This window comes from Ailuropoda melanoleuca, chromosome 9 (genome assembly GCF_002007445.2).
Source record: "Ailuropoda melanoleuca isolate Jingjing chromosome 9, ASM200744v2, whole genome shotgun sequence".
NCBI classification, from domain to species: Eukaryota; Metazoa; Chordata; class Mammalia; order Carnivora; family Ursidae; genus Ailuropoda; species Ailuropoda melanoleuca.
This window is the reverse complement of record NC_048226.1, coordinates 71,148,710-71,167,250: the sequence shown is the minus strand read 5'-3', so window position 1 is coordinate 71,167,250 and position 18,541 is coordinate 71,148,710. Positions and strand designations below refer to the sequence as shown.

General features: G+C 35.7%; 1 protein-coding gene across 49 annotated transcripts in view; it reads right to left on the bottom strand.

The window, feature by feature from the left end:
• Positions 1-18,541, bottom strand: part of RIMS2 (regulating synaptic membrane exocytosis 2) — a 611,447-nt gene that overhangs the window by 83,952 nt on the left and 508,954 nt on the right. The gene's annotated exons all lie outside the window — the stretch shown is intronic.

Here is an 18,541-nt window from a genome sequence, read left to right as displayed (position 1 = left end):
ATGCTTGAAGCAGCTGTACAAAAAGGACGTTTCCAAAAGCATTCTTCTCCAGCTTGCTTTCCTATTGCCTTCAACAAGAAAGTACGTGAGCGGGACAATTCTTTAAAAATAGCAAAAATGACAGCATCTACAGCTGAGTGGCCCTTCAACATAAGTTTTCTTTGTCTCATAAGACTTATCTAATAATGGTTAAATTTTCTAACAGAGATTGATGTTTCATTAGTTTTGATTTAAAAATAAGTTATTTCACTTAACATAATTTCATATTTATTGATGTCTGTATTCTAAAAATAAAGAAAAGGAAGATTTCCCTCCTACATTCATTTGAAAGAAGGAAAACTCATTATCAGTTTTCTAGGCAATATGGTCAGAAAGCAATCAATGTCTCAATGAAGCATGTGAGCTGATTAACGATTACTGATTACTGATGACGATTACTGATTAGCTGATTACTCCCATCGGCCATGTTAGCAGTGATTACTGGTTACTCCCGTTGGTGGTAGTCAGTAGGCTAACATTGCCAACGGGAATGATTAAAGACAGGACCCTTGATTTTTCTGTGATCACTGGAGTATGGTAGGAAGTAGTATGGGGGCTGAAGAATCTGGAAGCAGGCTACCTAGCTGGCCCTCAAACCCTGAGAGAGTGTGAAGGATGTGGCCTGTGTTGCAGGAATGGGAAGACTTACGTATCATTTTGACTCAGGATTAGAGTCATAATTTCTTCTTTAATTCGGTTTTGATAATAGGAGTGAATGACACATAATTATAGAAGCAAAAGAAAAGGGAAAAAAATCAAGAAACATTAGAAATACCTTTTTAAAAAAATATTTTATTTATTTATTTATTTGAGAGAGAGGGAGAGCCTGGGCAGAGAGGTGAGGCAGAGGCAGAAGCAGACTCCCTGCTCAGCAGGGAGCCCTGATGTGAGGCTCGATCTCAGAACCCTGAGATCAATACCTGAGCGTCTGCAGAAGCTTAACCGACTGAGCCACCCAGGAGCCCTAGAAATATCTTCATATGTCATTTAAAGAATGAGAATTAGAAAACTGACCTATTGAGGTAAGCTCTTATTTCTAATATCATTTCTTGGTCTTCCTAAAAAAATTTTTTTTTACTCCATCTTAGAGTAAAATCAAAGGCCAGGACCACATGTTAATTTTATGTACATTTTCTCCAAGTATTTCAGAGGGGAAAGGCCTAGCATAAAATTGCTGTTTTTTTTTTTTTTTTTTTAAGATTTTACTTATTTATTTGACAGAGAGAGAGAAACAGCCAGAGAGAGAGGGAACACAAGCAGGGGGAGTGGGAGAGGAAGAAGCAGGCTCCCAGTGGAGGAGCCCGATGTGGGGCTCCATCCCAGGACCCTGGGATCACACCCTGGGCCGAAGGCAGACGCTTAACGACTGCCCCTAAAATTGTTTTAAAAATATAGTAAACCAGGGATGCCTAAGTGGCTCAGTCAGTTAAGCATTTGCCTTTGGCTCAGGTCATAATCTCAGTGTCCTGGGATTGAGCCCTGCATTGGGCTCCCTGCTCAGCGGGGTGCCTGCTTCTCTCTCTCCCTCTGCTGTTCCCCCTGCTTGTCTCTCTCACGCTCTCTAAGAAATTAAAAAAAAAAAATCTAAAAAGAACAAAAAAAGTAAACTGTACGATTTTACCCCCACATTACTTTAAGAAGAAATGAGGCAAAAATAGGCCAAAAAAGAGAACAGTGTATATACTTCTACAGTACCCCAAATCAATCATTTTCAAGCTTGTTTGATTTTGCTATTCTTTAATAAACAACAACAGAATAAAGCAGAAAGAATTTTGGAGGCAAACAGATATGGGCTCGACTCCCAGTTTTGCTGTTACTTAACCGAATTCTTTGTAAGAGTTAATTGCTCTACTCTGAACCCTAGATTCCTCATTCCTAACATGAGACTATTCTATTTTCCCTTCTTATTTTAAAGAATAGAGATAATATATCTAAGGTAAAAATTTAATAAACTGAAATCATAACAAGTTTTATTAAGGAATATGGGCAACAGATAGAATAGGGGTGAAGCCCTTCAACATGTGTCGCATAAATACTTCCCAGCATCAACAGAAAGGATATTTATAATTATCAACTTACAAACGTTTGAAATTAAAATGTCTACCATCTCTTTAAAGAGCCAGCATTACATCGTGGACAGCAGACGGCACTGAGAGTCAGGAAATCCCAGTTCGATCTTTGGCTGACTGACTCATTTGGGGAGTTGTTAGCCTTTTCTGAAACTTAATTTTCTCACTTAATAAATGAGAAAATGTAAGTAAAACACTAAGCGGAATGCCAGACGTATAAGAACTCCAAAAATTAGTCTCCCCTTCTTCTCCTTATTATCACCACTACCACCGTCTCCACCATTGTCCACTGAGCATCCATTAAACATCTTAAACTGGAGTATCTGTAAGGTCCCCTTTAACTATGAGATGCTTTGCTGCCCTATGATATTTCTTATTCTATGGATACTAGGCAAATAAACACAGAAATGCAACATACAATTTTCATTGTATGCTGTCATCAGAAAAGCCTAGAAAAGTTAAAGCTTAGCTGAAACGAAGGCTTTCAAAATAATAACATGCTCCATATAACATGTCAGAGTAACCTAGTACTCCTGTCATGCAGGCATCTTTCTCTCAAGTGGGTGCTTTTCTGAAAGAGCCACTTAAGCTACTCCCATCCAAGGAAGAAAAAGACATACTCACAAAATATTGCATAATGCACCTTATGATTTTTGCATTTTAATTTTCATGGTTGGATATTACAAGTCATAAAGAACTTAGTCAAAATTAAGCAAGATACAATAAAATATACATACTGTGTGTATATATATATATATGTGTGTGTGTGTGTGTGTGTGTGTGTGTGTATAAAAAACCCAGCCTAGCTTTTTAACCTATCGATTCTACTTTTAGATATATCCTAAAGGAAAACTTAGCAATATGTACAGATTTAGCAATTTACCACAGAATTGATTATAATAACAACACACTCATTCATACACACAAGGGAAAACCTCGCAACTGTCCAATAGTTGAGGGTGTTAAAATAAGTTATGTTCACCAATAAAATAGAATGTGCCTTTGAAAATGATGTTGTAGATAAGTATTTATTGATATATGTTCTTGATATTGGCGGGGGGAGATGAAGCCGATATTTGCAGCCTAGCTTTGGCTGGCTCTCGTACCAAATATGGATTTACCTCACTGCTAGGGGACAGAGATAAATTCAAACCCTGGAGGCTATCCATTCTTTCATTCTTTTTATCTATCTATCTATCTATCTATCTATCATCTATCTATCTATTCTTGCAAAACTAGGTAGTTGGGGAAGCCCAATTTTGTGAGATAATCTACCATTTCCCTGCACAAGAGGCAAATAAACACAATATGAAAAATACAATTATATGTTGATAATGTTTATGTTCTTACAGGGAAAGAGTATAAATGTACACAGCAAAAGATCTAGAAGGATATACTGTGAACAGCACACTAAAAGTAATTTTAATTTTCTCTGGTTGGTAATTACGGTTTTTAGAAATGTTCTTTTTTTTTTCTACTTCTCCCCCAACATACATAACAATAAGAAAAAAAAGATAAAACAAATGAAAAGAGCAATCAAGGATTAACATACCTTTTTCTTTTAGATAGGTCAAGTTATTCACACCACATAGTTCATTCCGTGGGCTAAAAGTATAGCATGGCTTTCAAGCTAATCCTAAGAGATTACCACACAATAATATTGGGTGTTGACATAGGATGATCAGTTCTAGAAAGAGATGCAGCCATTTCTACGTTTCTAAATATTGTTTTATACATGTTTTCTAATTTGCGACTTTAGAAACACGATGAAAAACTTAATACATTTAGTATTCTCACAGCAAAGTATGTGAAATTGCCCATGCGAGTGATCTGTTTCATGACATAATTATAAACGGTGAAACTGTATCCCGAAAGATTTTTAAAAGGCAAATTTAGTATTGTCAATCATTAGGAGAAAGGTAATGAAAGGCAAGTGAAATGTTTGTAGATATTCCTCAAAGACTTCAATACCATATCAAGGGTTATAGTGGTATGTGATTAAATTAAATGAAGTTTATAGGCCATGGGGCCAAATGTGTTAATTAATAGTTTGAATGAATCGAGCTAAGCCATTTGGCTTAAATTTAATAAATAGCAAACAGAGGACCAAGACAAATTCTGAGTGTGTGAGAATATGGGCACAGGAATAGCATCGTAAATGAAATATATAGTCATGTCAAAACAAATATTCATCATATTGAGAGCTGGGAAGGTGGTTAGGAGGGACTTAGTTAGCCAAAGTGTTAGAGACTGGGGTGATTCAGAACGTTGTGGCCCGAGCTACAGAGGGCCCAGCAGCTGATACAGTGGAGTGTGAGAATGGCGTATCAGGCACAGAATAGACACTTCTGGATAGGAAGTAGGCAGAGATAATTCCAGGAGTGGAAGTATTTATAACATCTGGGGCTAGGAAGTGGTGCTAGAGAGGGCCTACAGGGCTCAAAAGGTAGAAGAAAATATAATATTGGTAGAATGGGAGAAAAGCACCCAGTGAGACTGGCCAAGCTCTCAAACATTATGGCATCTTGAAAGGTTTAATTTCTTTTCCTTCCCATTGTTCTGTTTCTGGAAGCAGGTGCCCAAGGCTAACCACATACCTCTCACAGTGATAACTCATACTTGATTGCACTAGCTGCCAGTTGTTGGGCAGATGTCTGGATTATAAAGTGTCATTTCTTGAATTCTGGCATGTTCCTTGGGTGCGGGAAAGAGGAGTAACAAATTCTGCTTCTGTCTTAATTTCTCTCAATTAAAAATTTTCTCTATATTAAATACTACGGCTTTCCTAAAATGTGGAACTTGAAAGTATTATTACCCTAATTTACGATTTAATAAGCTTTACTTCACTTAAATGAAATACACTTTCACTATAATTTTAGGCTAGGAAAGTAGTAATCATTTATTCAACCACTGTTTATTTAACATCTATCTCCACAAATATAAAGATAAAAACATGATATGACATAGTTTCTTTTAATTAATTTACTGGCAAATATCAGCATGAGAAATGCAAATATGGCTGCATAACGACATGGTCTTCATTTATAATTGAAATTCCAATGACCAACTCTAATGTCAAGAAACCTTAATTAAGTTAACAATTCAAAAAAAAATCTCTCTTTGAGGAGTATGTAAAAACTGAGTTTCCTATACTAACTGGAAATGACACAAATTTAAAACTCAGTATTTTTAGTATTATTGCAGTACTATATATAAATGCATTCAATTAATATACCATAATCTATTAGTATAGTATCTAAATGTATTAGAGGGGATGTGTGTTGTGCCACAAAGTTGATATCCAGAGTTAGGGAGGAATATTTAGCTAATTAATGAAGTATTTTTAGCTAAAAATATCTGCCTTGACAAGAGCCATTAGTCACAGAGCTGTCTTTAAGGTTCAAGTCTTGGGTCTCAGGGAAGGAAGCAGTGCCTCAGTGTCAACAGAGCAGATCGCTACTTACTTAGAATAGTTTAGGGAGCACCAGGAAGGCCCGTAAGCTCCAAAATTCCCCTCCCAACGTCTTGGTAATGCCTAAAGTTCTACTACATTAAAAATTTCTGAAGAACAAAACAAAAATTCTTTAAGAAAAAAAAAGATTTATTTCTTAGTTTGAGGTTTGATCCTTTTTAACATGTCACTATTTCTAGGATTTGATCATTCATTTAAAAGATATTTATTTTGTACCTACTATGTGGTATATCTTGGAGTCAGAAGTACAGCAGAGGAGAACAGATAATGCCCCTGTTTTCATGGAGCTTTCATTCAAATTGTCATGGAGAAAGACAATAAACAAGTAAATAAAGGCCAATTTCAGATTGTGATATGTGATCTGAAGAAAATAAGGTAGAATAAAATTATAATGGGGACTGGAAAGTTTCGGGGAAAGACAACCTTAAATAGTGTGGTCAAGGAAGGCGTCTCTGGAGAGGAGATAACTGAGCTGAGTCCTGAATGATGAAGCCAGTCATGCTAAGAAGGGCAGCTGAGAGGGCAGCAAGTGCAAATATCCTGAGGCCAAAACAAGCTTGGTTGTTGGAGGGAACTTATGAAACCAGTGTTAATTGAATGAGGTGAAGGTGGGGATACTGACAAAAGATGAGGTCAGGAGAGAAGAGGGCCTGGATGTGATGGGATCAATGTATGTCCTGTCCTACTTACCCTTATTGAACTGCCTATTCAAATATTACATCAGAGTGACCCTAAGTCTGTGAGGACATAAACTGCACAGGTGGTGGCACCAAGAGACCTGGATCCAGACCAATATTTTATCTCTAAATATACCATTAAAGGCCATTTTGGAGAGAACATGACTATCTTCTTTAAATAGCGATAAATTTATGAAGGCTAGATCATCAAAGGTATTAGGAATATTCATTTACTAACTGAACATTCATAAATTTATTTAAACTCTTAAGTCTACCTATATATTAATTCTTCACAGTTTCTAATGTTCTCCACCAAATTGCTGACTAACATATCCCTACCACCACCACTTCGAGTATGAAGAAACTTAGTTTAAGAAAAAAATTTAAACTTAATACTTTATAAATCCTAAGTCTATGTTTCTCTCTGTCACTTAGTGATCATGGTTTCTAATAATTTATTTTGCCCGTCCTTATATGATCACTTTTCAATATCTTTTATTGTATTAGCTGTGTTCTGCCTTCCTTAAAAAGTTAAACAGAAAAACTATACTTAGAGTATACATATTTCCATCATGCCACTTGCTTTCACTATTGATTTAAGAGAACAATTTATGAAGACACTTTATACAAGAATTATGATTTTAAAATGTTTTCATTATAACACATATGAAAACTACATCTCTTCTCGGATCTCAGCTTCCTCTTTATAATGATCCTCAGTGATAATTTATATCTTGTTTCTTTTTCTCCTTGAATTTTTAGGTCTGCACACATTTCTGGATTTCTGCTAATTTACACTACAGCAAACATTCTTGTCACTAATTAATTGATTCCATTAGCAAATATCTACTGTGTTACACCTACTTGGTGTTAAGTCGTAAAGGAAAGGGGCTGAAAGAGTGTCTGAGCTCCATGCTCGTGCTCAATGGGGCCAAAACTGACAGGAAGAGAACTTTTAATTCTGCACACAAAGGGAAAATTTTCTCTAAGCGGTCTGTTCAAAACAAGTGTCTGTTTCTAATAATCTACCCAGGGGAACACCTTTTTCTTATTGGTGCTAAGGCTCCATTTAGGCTAGAGTAGGGCTGGCCCGGTGGTGAATGCAAACAATGAATGAGGCACAGTCATGATTTAAGGAGCATAGAGCATAAGAATGCAAATAAGAGGAGAAATGCTTATACAAATTAGTTTAAAAAATGTTATAAATATCAGAGAAAAATCTCACAGTAGTACGAGATTTCACTAGAGAGACCATTAAAAATCAGAGATCTGGAAAGTTTTGTGAACCTGGGTCTTGAATAATGGGAAAGATGATCACATGTACAGAGAAAGAAAACTGTTAAAGAGAAGAGAATATATGCATTAAATGCAGAGGTAAGAAAGAACATGCCACGTTTTTAGGATAAGTAGTGCAGTTTGGCCAAAGTGGAAGATATTATAGGCTAAGAGTAGCAGAGGTTAAGTCCAGGAAAGCAGATTAGACTCACATTGCTATGTGGATTCCTGTAAAAAGAATCACTGAAGCTGATGGAGCTAGAGAATAACATACAAATGATAAATAAGGAAGATTATGTAACAGTGGAGGGAGTCATTAGGCTGTTTACAATAATCTGTTCTCCTCCTTGCAGGTGAAGGTAAGGTTATCTTTTCTTATCCCGTTGAGGCTAGAAGTGATCTTCTGGCTTGTTTTGACAAGTGTAATGTTAGTGGAAATGAATCATGGTGCTTCTGGGTGGAAGCATTTAATTGATGGCAATAAGCTCCAACTTCTCTATCCTCCCTGAAACTGTGGAAGACAGGGCCACTATCAGACTAGGTCCCTGAATGACTACATTGGGAAGAAATAACTTGTGTTGGTTAATGCCACTAGGAGCTTAGGGTTGTTTTTCACAACAGCACAATCTCATCTGTTTTGACTAACAAAGAGATTGGAATAAAAGACTGTCTGTAGGAAAATCATTAAGAGTTTATAGGAATGGGGCGCCTGGGTGGCTCAGTCGTTAAGCGTCTGCCTTCAGCTCAGGGCGTGATCCCGGCATTCTGGGATCGAGCCCCACATCAAGGCTCCTCTGCTGGGAGCCTGCTTCTTCCTCTCCCACTCCCCCTGCTTGTGTTCCCTCTCTCACTGGCTGTCTCTATCTCTGTCAAATAAATAAATAAAATCTTTAAAAAAAAAAGAGTTTATAGGAATAATCTGGGGGAAGGATAAAAAAAACCCAGGCTCCTATATTGCTATTACTAATAGAAAGCAAAGACTAATGTAAAAGTTATTTGGAAGGAACCATCTGTATAGCTTAGTATCTGGATCTGGGAATAAGGTAATAAGAGTTCAAATTAGTAAGTAGTTACCATATGCCAATGGCTACTCTACATACTTTATATGAATTAACTCACAACAACTTTTTTGGAAGATGAAACTAATGCCTTTAAAGAGTGTAGTGTTTGCCTGCATAGTGCTGGTTTAGGAAGTGATCACCACTGAACCAATGGAATTTTCTGATGGAGAGGTTTTGTAGGAGGAATCTGCACACTTAGGACAAGGGCCCAAGGGAAGAGTCAGGGCTAAAAAGATGTAATGAATAAATATTTGTTGAACAGGAGAGGATAGAGGAAGTTAGGAGGCAGCTTACATTGGGATGTCAGGAGTGTAAAGACAGAAATGACAATGCTTGAGAAGATACCCTGCAGAACACTTATAAAGGTTAGGAAGAAGAGGAGTCACAGCGGAATACACATTCTCAGAAATAAGAAAAATGGAATGGGGTTAAAGTCCATAAAAGACAAGAGAAGAATGAGGTTCAAGAAAGCTGAGGTAGTCAAGTGATGCAAAGAGTTCATCTGCAGGAACATTTAAGAAAGGCTTTAGATTTAGAACTTTGGAGAACACAGCTGGCCTTAACGAAAGCAGCTACTAAATACAGAGCAAAGTCAGTTTCCAAGAGGTTGACAGAGCAACTTGATGGAATGGAGAGGAAGCTATTAAGGTGGATACTATGTTGGAGAGATTTGCACTGAAGAGAAAGAAAGAAATGGTAAACTCATGGGAGTACCAAAATGAAGAAAACAGTTATGAAAATAAGGATTACTAGTATAGTACTTTTTTTTTAAGACAAAATCAGAAGAACTTGAGGAGAGAGAAAGATTAAAAAGAAAGTCAAAAATAGATAGAAAATATTTCTTCAAGATGGAGAAATATATGAGTTTAAGAACTCAAGTGATAAAGTTTGATTTAGCACATTAAACTTCTTTGTTTCTTTGCTCATTGGGCCTCCTTTTCCTAACTTAGGACATGAGCAGGTTAGAGATTATTAATAGACTTTAACCTCCACATTTTTATGACTTTAATACCTCTGTTAATCTGGTTTTTAAAATTAATTCCTTTCAAATTTTCCGGGTTCTTTTTCTCTTTTAATTCAGCTATTGTTCCTCCCAATTTTCCATGGTATATGATTTTTATGATCTTTCCCTTCACAAGTGTTCAGAATAAACTCCACAAAACTAACCCAGCAATTCAATGTGTGTATCATCCCCTTAAATTGTTTTATTGCTTCATCTGTACTTTTCAGCTAAACACGATTATTTCTATATGTAAATATTTTAGGCAGGAATAGACTTCCCTCTAACTCATTTTCATTTCAGCTTCTTCTGATTTTACCACATGATTCCACTGTATTTGTTACACCTATGAAAAGGTCCATGACAACTATCAGAAGGTATCCTCACTGGCCTATAACTTCAAGCACCAATTTACATTTTTTGCCATTCTTATCAATATCAAAGGAACACTAATAGTGAAGATTTTGTGAAAATAAAAAAAATAGACTGAGAGTTTTGATTTATTCTTGCTAATCATCCAACTCTATAAGTGAATCAAGTTTGTAGAGTATTTAACAAATGATGACTATTTCACACTAGTGAAATGATTACATGACATAAGAATTCACATTATGCCTCTAAAATTAAAATTAAAAGCTAAACCATAATATGAAAATATTCTTGGACTATAACTTACCCACATCAAATCACACATTATGAAAATATTCCTGGACAGTAATTTTTATCCATATAAAATGACTAGATGTTGTGCTTCAAAACATATGAAAATGTATGAATGACTATATATTAAAAATATTAATTCTCCAGACCATAAAGTACAAAATACATTAGTCCCATATTTTGAAAAATATTGGATACTCTGATTTTTTTGAAAATGTGATTACAAATCAAAACCAGATTTTAAATATATCTCTACTTCGTGTAATCACATTGCATGCATCATTTCAGAGAGTGAGAAAATGCTTTAAACTTACTTATCTTGATGAAATCTAATTACTCATTATCCATGTAACTTCCATAGCTAATCAAATCAATCTTTCAAATTCACAGAAGAATCTACCAGAATTTCTGGAGGCCCATGGGATTAAAAAACCCCAAAACTCATTCTGGAATTTTCTTCCCAAGAGGCCAAATATATATTACCCGTATATTATACCTTTATATTTGGCAAGAGTGATGCTTTTATTAAAGTCATGTATGTTTTCCTTATATTTGGCTGAGAATGACCCAGAAAAGACAAGTAGTTTCCTGCCCTTTTACCTTTCTTAGCAACTGTTAGAGTCAGGTAAAATGATTTGCAGGGCACCACTGTTCCAAGTTCCTGGAACTGGTGGCTTTATGTCACATTATTCTTCTTAATGAGCTCTGAATCATTGTCCGGAAAAGATAGCCATTTTTTACCATCTATCTTCTTTACAGTAGGGCTCAGGAGACTGGGCCACAGGATTTGGAAATGTCAGGGAAGAGAAGCACATTGTGCTTTCTGAGACAGTGTTGTTAACAGTTATCAGGTCCCTTGCTTGCATGGGAGAAAATTAGAGCTCTGGGCTTGGAAATAAAAGACAAAGGAAGAGTTTTCCTTCAATTGTACACACTAACAGGCCACGATAACAGATAGTTAAAAATATCTAAACAATAACAAAAATATCTAAGCAAATTTTTTATGCTTCTTAATTTTAGTGGGGATTAAAAATCATTTTAAGATTATATGTGTGAGTATGCATATATGCATATGTATGTGTACTGTTTATATTTTTTATTTTCAGTATATTATGATGCTCTGACAACTTAAAAATCTACCTGGCTGGAAAGAAATTGCCCTTCCTGGGGCTAGCCAATTGTTAGAGATAGATAGCAAAGGGCTAAGCCGGGTGTAAACTGCTGATACGCAAATTAGCTTAATTCAGAGCCACACCTCCTCTTATTAGGCCTATTCACACCAGGCACTTACTTTCTCTGTCCTAAATCATTCCAGGGCCCGGTACCAGGCAGAAGATCACTCCTAAAACCCAAAGCCCAGCTGGAAGGAATGACTCAAACCTGCCAATCTTAAACTGTTCACTCTGCCCAATCTTGTCTTTCTAGCTCTCCCCAAAGGCTCTGGCCTTACTTATCTCATTCCTGCCCTTTCTGCCTTCTGGACTTATACTGCTGCTTTCCCATGTACCCCTGAATGGCATGGCACACCTCCAGGTTCCTAGGACCTGTTATCATAAACTTCATTTTCCTGAGCTCCTCCTGTGTCTCCTCTTGTGGCTACACCCGACTGACCATCACATGAACACAGAAGACTATATATGTATATATGTATAAAATGACTGTACTTCCTGTCAAGGACCATGGTTTATTGTCTTAGTTAATAAGTTTAGAAAAACAAGAACATAAATTAGAAGAGTTAAGACAAAATTCCCAGGTAGCTTTAATGTGTAAATTGTTTTGTGAAATATAGCACTGTATCTAGGTTAAGACTTAACCTTGCATATTTTAAGTTCAATTTAAGCATTTCATGTGGAAAACAAAATATTTACATGACGGGTAATCCCTTACTTTTTGTTAAAATATACTTTTCTTGCCTAATTAGATGAATACTGGTAATTCCCCTTTGACTAAATCCAGTGTTAATAAAATGCACTGCATTAAAATTCTCAAGATGATGCCTTTATTCGCCACTAAAGAGCACTTATTATTTTTTCACTTAAAGACATGCAAATATGTGATTTAACTTAGAATATTTGCTTAGCTTGTATTTGTGCATGTAGACAATGTTCCAGTCATTGTTACTCAAGTATAAATTTGTTTTATATGTCACTCAGACATCACCATAAACAGAAAGATTATAATCGCCTTTAATGATTAAAATGACAGTAATATTTTGACTAGATGTGCTTGGTCATACATACTGAATCCTCCTTGGAACCTTTTATTTTATTTTTTTAATTTTACTTATTTATTTGACAGACAGAGAGAGGGAGAGAGAGAGCACAAGCAGGGGGAACAGCAGGCAGAGGGAGAGGGAGAAGCAGGCTCCCCGCAGAGCAGGGAGCCCAATGAGGGGCTGGATCCTAACACCCTGGGATTATGACCTGAGGAGAAGGCAGGCACTTAACCGCTTAACCAACTGAGCCACCCAGGTGCCCCACCTTGGAATCTTTTAAAGAAAGTCTTTCAGCGCATTAAAAATCTAAACTTATTTTTTTTTCCTTCCTGGATTCCATGTCAATAAGTCCTACAACAATTATGAATTTTTGCTCTGGAATGATGTCTCAGAGCAGACAGAGTGTTAGTCTTTGAAGGTTAGGAAATCCACTGGAATTGGAGGTGATGTAGGAAAGGAAGTTAGGTGAACTATTTTTTAGACTAGTGTACTAGTGTTTGAAGTTTTCCTACTATTATTATAAATCTGAAAGACATAAAGAATAACATGATAAAACTACACAGTATACAAAAAACAAAAACAAAAACAAAACAAAACAAACAAAAATACTGCCAGATTTTTCTGGAGCTAAAGCAATTTATTCAAGGCAACAAAATCTAGTAATTTATCAAGAAGGGAAGACCTAAGTTAAGGTTCCAAGTCAGTCAGACATGGTTTTCTATCCTATTTCTCTCATTTATAGTTCCTGACCTTGAGCATATTTTTTAACCTGTTCTAAGCTTTTAGTTTCCTCATGTATTTATTATAGACCTTTCCACTTGAATGGAAGCTGCATGGGGCAAGGACTTTACCTCTTGTGTTCACTGCTAACTCCCAGGTTTTAAAATAATGCCTCCTGCCTGGTAGGTATTCAGTAAATATTTACTGAATAAATGAATTACTCTAACAAAAATAATATTATTCTCCCAAGTTTGTGATGAGGATTAAATGAAATAAAATATATACAGCATTTAGCACAGCATCTAGAATACAGTTAAGATACGTTAGCTTTAAATTATATATGTTTACGATTACATAGAGACATTGAGGCTTTACTAAGCACAGAAACTTAAACTTGCTAGATTTATTTGAAAAAGCAGCTACTTTACATAAATAGAGAAGTTCTGTGGCTTCTTAGAAATGGTCCCTCAGACTTCATATAGGTAAATAATTCCCATACCTTCAGTCATTTGAAATTTAAAAAGATGTGTTTCAATGAAAATATTTATAAGATGACCTTGTTACACAGATATTAAATTAATAATGCATTGTGAAGTAAATTCAATTTAATAGACATTTACTGAGTATCTACAGAGTGTCATATACTGTGGTAGTGAATGAAAAATTATATTCTTTGGGCACTAAATGAAATGGTACACACAATCTATGTGAATAAATGTACTCTTCCATTTTGTTGGTAAATAATGATTACAATGGGAAATTCTCTTTATTCTCTAGATCATCCTCCTGAAAACACTCCCGAACTCCAAAGCTCAGACTTTACCACAAGCTCCCTTTTGCCTGGAAAGAATGCCAATTTAAGTGCTTTATTATTGCTTTTAGCTAACCGTTATTAAGATTGGATAAAAATGCTCAGTGAGGTTAGAGACATAGTGAAAGACAATGAAGAGGTCCTCAAAAAGGAGTCACCCTGGGGGCATGTGTGGCAGAAGCATTCCCATGAGGCATTAAAGTATTATGTTCTCAAGTTTGTTTTGAAAACTAGCTGCCAAAACTTAAGTCAAGGATATTATCACTTCCATTACAGTCAGCCACGTATGAAACTAATATAGTTCTGTTTTCAAATGAATTTTGTGATGTCAAAGGCTAGCAAACAATGAATAATAATGAAAATAAATATCTATTCATCAGAATGAAATAATAAAGATAAATAGAATTTAAGCAAATTGTAAATGCCTTGTCTCAAACATTCTACTCTATCACATTTTTAAGCTACTTTTGCTTTCATGGATATTTATCTAAGTTCTTTTTCTTTAATGAATATAACCTGCCGCTTAAACTCATGTTTGAATGAGTGGATAATGAATTGCATGTACAAAAAAATAAATACAAGGTATTTTTCTTCACTTTGACATCTCTTACAGAATTCAGTTATAAGCATAAAATAAGCATATATTGTTATTATGTTTTGTATGACACTGAATATTTGTTTTACAGAATTCTGATTTAAAATATTGAAACCAATAATGTTGCTAATTGACATTAAATAAAGACCCTAAATTTTTAATTTAAATATGTAAATTGTTCATTAAATTTTTTATTTATTAAATGTTTTATTAAATTCTAAATGATTAAATCCTTACATTCAGAAATTCTTATGTTCCAAAAATGGAAGTTATAAATCCTCAGAAATTTTTGAATGATTATGTTTTAGATTATTGCACAATGGAGCTATCAAATTGCCCAAGATTTACCGCTAGCTATTTAAAGTCAGATTTATATAAATAAACACAATTATGCCATTTTTTTCAAGTAGTCACATATAAAAGTTTAATACAAAAAAACTACGGTTCTAAAAGATAGGATTACCAATCAAATTGTTGTACTATAAAAAGACCAGACTGCGTACCAATTTGATTGCTAGTCTATTTCCTTTAAAAAACAAAAAAAAAGAAAAAACAAAAAACCCCCGGCTATCCTTCCTTTCTTCTTTCCAACAAATATGTATCTTTTCTAACCAAGATTTCTTAAACGATGCTTCTCTCAGGAGAAATCACAAACAGCTTAACTTTTTTTTTTTTTTAAGATTTTACTCATTTATTTGTCAGAGAGAGAGTGAGCATGAGTGGGGGGAGGAACACAGGGAGAAGCAGGCTCCCTGCTGAGCAAAGAGCCCGATGTGGGACTCGATCCCAGGACCCTGGAATCATGACATGAGCCGAAGGCTGAGGCTTAACCCACTGAGCCATCCAGGCGTCCCACAAAGAGCTTAACTTTGTTTGAGTATTTTACTTTGTTGAATTATCCTTCATGAAGGCTCCACATCTGCACTGTCCAGTACTATAGGCACTAGCAACACATGGCTAACGAACACTTGAAATGAGCTTCGTCCAAACTGAGATGTGTTGTGAGTGTAATAAACACACTGGCTTAGAAGTCTTAGTACACCCCTCCCCCAGATAAAATACATCATTCATCCTTTTATATAGATTAAATCTGAAGCGAGGTTATTTGACTATTTAGGTTAAATAAAAGATATTACTAAATTAATTTTACCTGTTGCCTTTTAATTTTTTTAATGTACCTACCAAAATTATTAAACTTAGATGTGTGGCTCATATTATATTTATTGGGTAATGCTGCTCTAGATAAATGGTTTAAAATGGCATAAATTCCAGCAGAAATATTTGATATAAAATGTATTTTCCTATGTAAATTATCCTTTCCCTTTGCCATTAATTACGGAATTAGTGTCATGTGAATAAAATGGACTAAAACAAAAACTTTTATAAAGGCAACCAAATGGTATCACTGACAAAACATTAAGCTTAATGCTAAAAATTACAACTGTAATACAACTGATACTCAAAATAAAACATAAACAAATTTCATTGAAAGGAAAAACACAAAGGAGAAGAATATTTAGCAAAAACTATTATAAAGATAAGACAGACACAGGCTCTAAGACAAACAACCCATTTTTCTATTTTAATACTTATTTGGACATTTGTACTTCCATTCTGTTAAAGACAATGATTCCTAATCTTGAACAAAGAATATCTATGATTTGCATACCCAGTAAGAAAAAATAATTATCTACTGGGAAGCCAGGTGAATTTAATCAAGAGACTCACATTCAAGATGTAGCTGTACTACTCGTGCTATGACTGAGTAAACAACATAGTTTGTGCCTCAGTTGCCCTATTATATAAAAAGAGGATAATAAGATCTCAATCTTATTTGAAAAGTTGCTACGAGCCTTTCTGTCTCCCTTCTTTCTAGCTCATTTAATCAGGTATTCTTACTTTTCAATATTATGAGACTTTGATTCTTTCACTTTTTCTCCCGTTATCTTTACGTAACTTAGATTCCATAGTCCATCATTTCAATCCCTCTTTCGCAAGTACCTTCACCTTTTTTAGTATCCCTCCTCATATGGCATCCAACTGGCAGAACCCTTTTTTTTTTTTTAAAGATTTACTTATTTATTTGAGAGAGAGAAAGGAAGAGAGAGAGTGCACAGGAGTAGGGTGGGGGGAAGAGGGAGGGAATCTTCAAGCAGACTCCCTGCTGAGCACAAGCCTGATGCAGGGTTTGATCTCAAGACCCATCGGATCATGACCTGAGCCAAAACCAAGAGTTGGACATTTAACCAACTGAGCCACGTAGGCACTCTTTGGCAGAAGCTTTTGATGAATCCTACTATGTGCTTCTTCTATGCCTATATCTCAACATTTGAGGTTTGTTGAAAATAAAAATTCAGTAGGACACATTGGTTCCACTATAATTGACTGTCACGAGCCTCAACAGTTACTCTACACACACACTCCCCACTCTGCACAATAAACACTGCACCCCTTCTTCACGTTACTCAAACCTTCTACCTTTTGCTATTTTCCCTATATTTCATACAGCAAATGGAAGCTATCAGAAGCAAATAATTTGCTTACCTTAAAACTAGTATATATATGCTAATATTTATACCCATATATACATACACACACAAAAATATGCAAATCATCTCTAAATTTAAGTTAGCTGAGTAGCTTATTTTCCAAACTCCAGAACTGTCTATCCAATTGCCTACTTGTAGTAAGCAATCAGATGTCACACGGGATGTTACAAATTTGATGTGCCACAAACTGAACTTAATCACTTTTTCCCCCTCAAATATATTACTCTCTCAGCCTTCTCTGTTCCAGTAAAGACTATAATTACTCATCAAGTTGCCTAAGCTGGAGATCCAAGAGACTCCCTTGATCTCTCCCTTTCCTTCAGCTCCACACCTAATCTATCACTAGGTCTTACAGATCCTACCTCGAAGATATACTCAGACCTTGCATCTCTTGCCATCCTGACTTCTACTGCTCAAGTCCATGCCACTCTCGTGCACTCTCCTGCAACAGCATCCTAGCTCCTCGTGTTCCATATTCCACACAAGCAGCCAGAGATATATTTTTTTTCTAAAACATAAATGGGGTTAGTCACTCTTACACTAAAATTCTTCAGTGTTTTCTCATCATCCTTGGGAAAAATGCAAAATCCATAAAATAGAAGCTATCATAAGAAATTCCCTTATCTTCTAACAGACAGCCTATAAACCTAATTGATTTTGCACACTATTCTTTCTGCCCTCATAACAAAAAAAAGTGTCCCTCCTCCTCCTTGCAAGTACCAGTTTCTCCAAGAAGCAGAGGACCCCAGCCTTTCTCCAAGGTCCTATAAGACTGTTCATGGTTGACCTTCTCTTTCACCTCATCTCATTTTTCTTTATACTTTATAGCCACAGAAGCCTCTTTTAAATTTCTGAAAAATGCCAAGAACTTTTCCACCTCAGGACTTTCACATATATCTTACTCCACATGAAATATTCCTCTGAATAACTTATGAAATAGAAACTATTATAAGCACACAAAAAGAATGTGAAGCGCAGAAAGGCTGTGAGGTTTGGCCAGTTCCCATTGCTAGGAAGTCGTGAGGCTGATATTGGAACCCAGAAGACTGATTCTAGAACATTTGCTCTTAGCCACCATGCTTTACCAATACTTCAAGAAGATGAAAACCAATCCCACCTAGCTTAGAACACGGGTTGCCAAACTTCAACCTGCATTAGACTAATCTAGAGGGCTTATTAAAACATTACTCTGCCCCATTCCCAGAGTTTTTGACTCGCTAAAACTGGAGTGGTGCCTGAAAATGTGCATTTCTAACAAGTTCCCAGGAGATGCTGAAGCTACAGACCCAGAAAGCATACTTTGAGATTCACTAGCTAAGACTTACAGTACAACTATATCTTAGGTGCAAAGACAGTAGGCCTTCATCTGCTGTTTGGTAAACAACATTCAGGTCACTC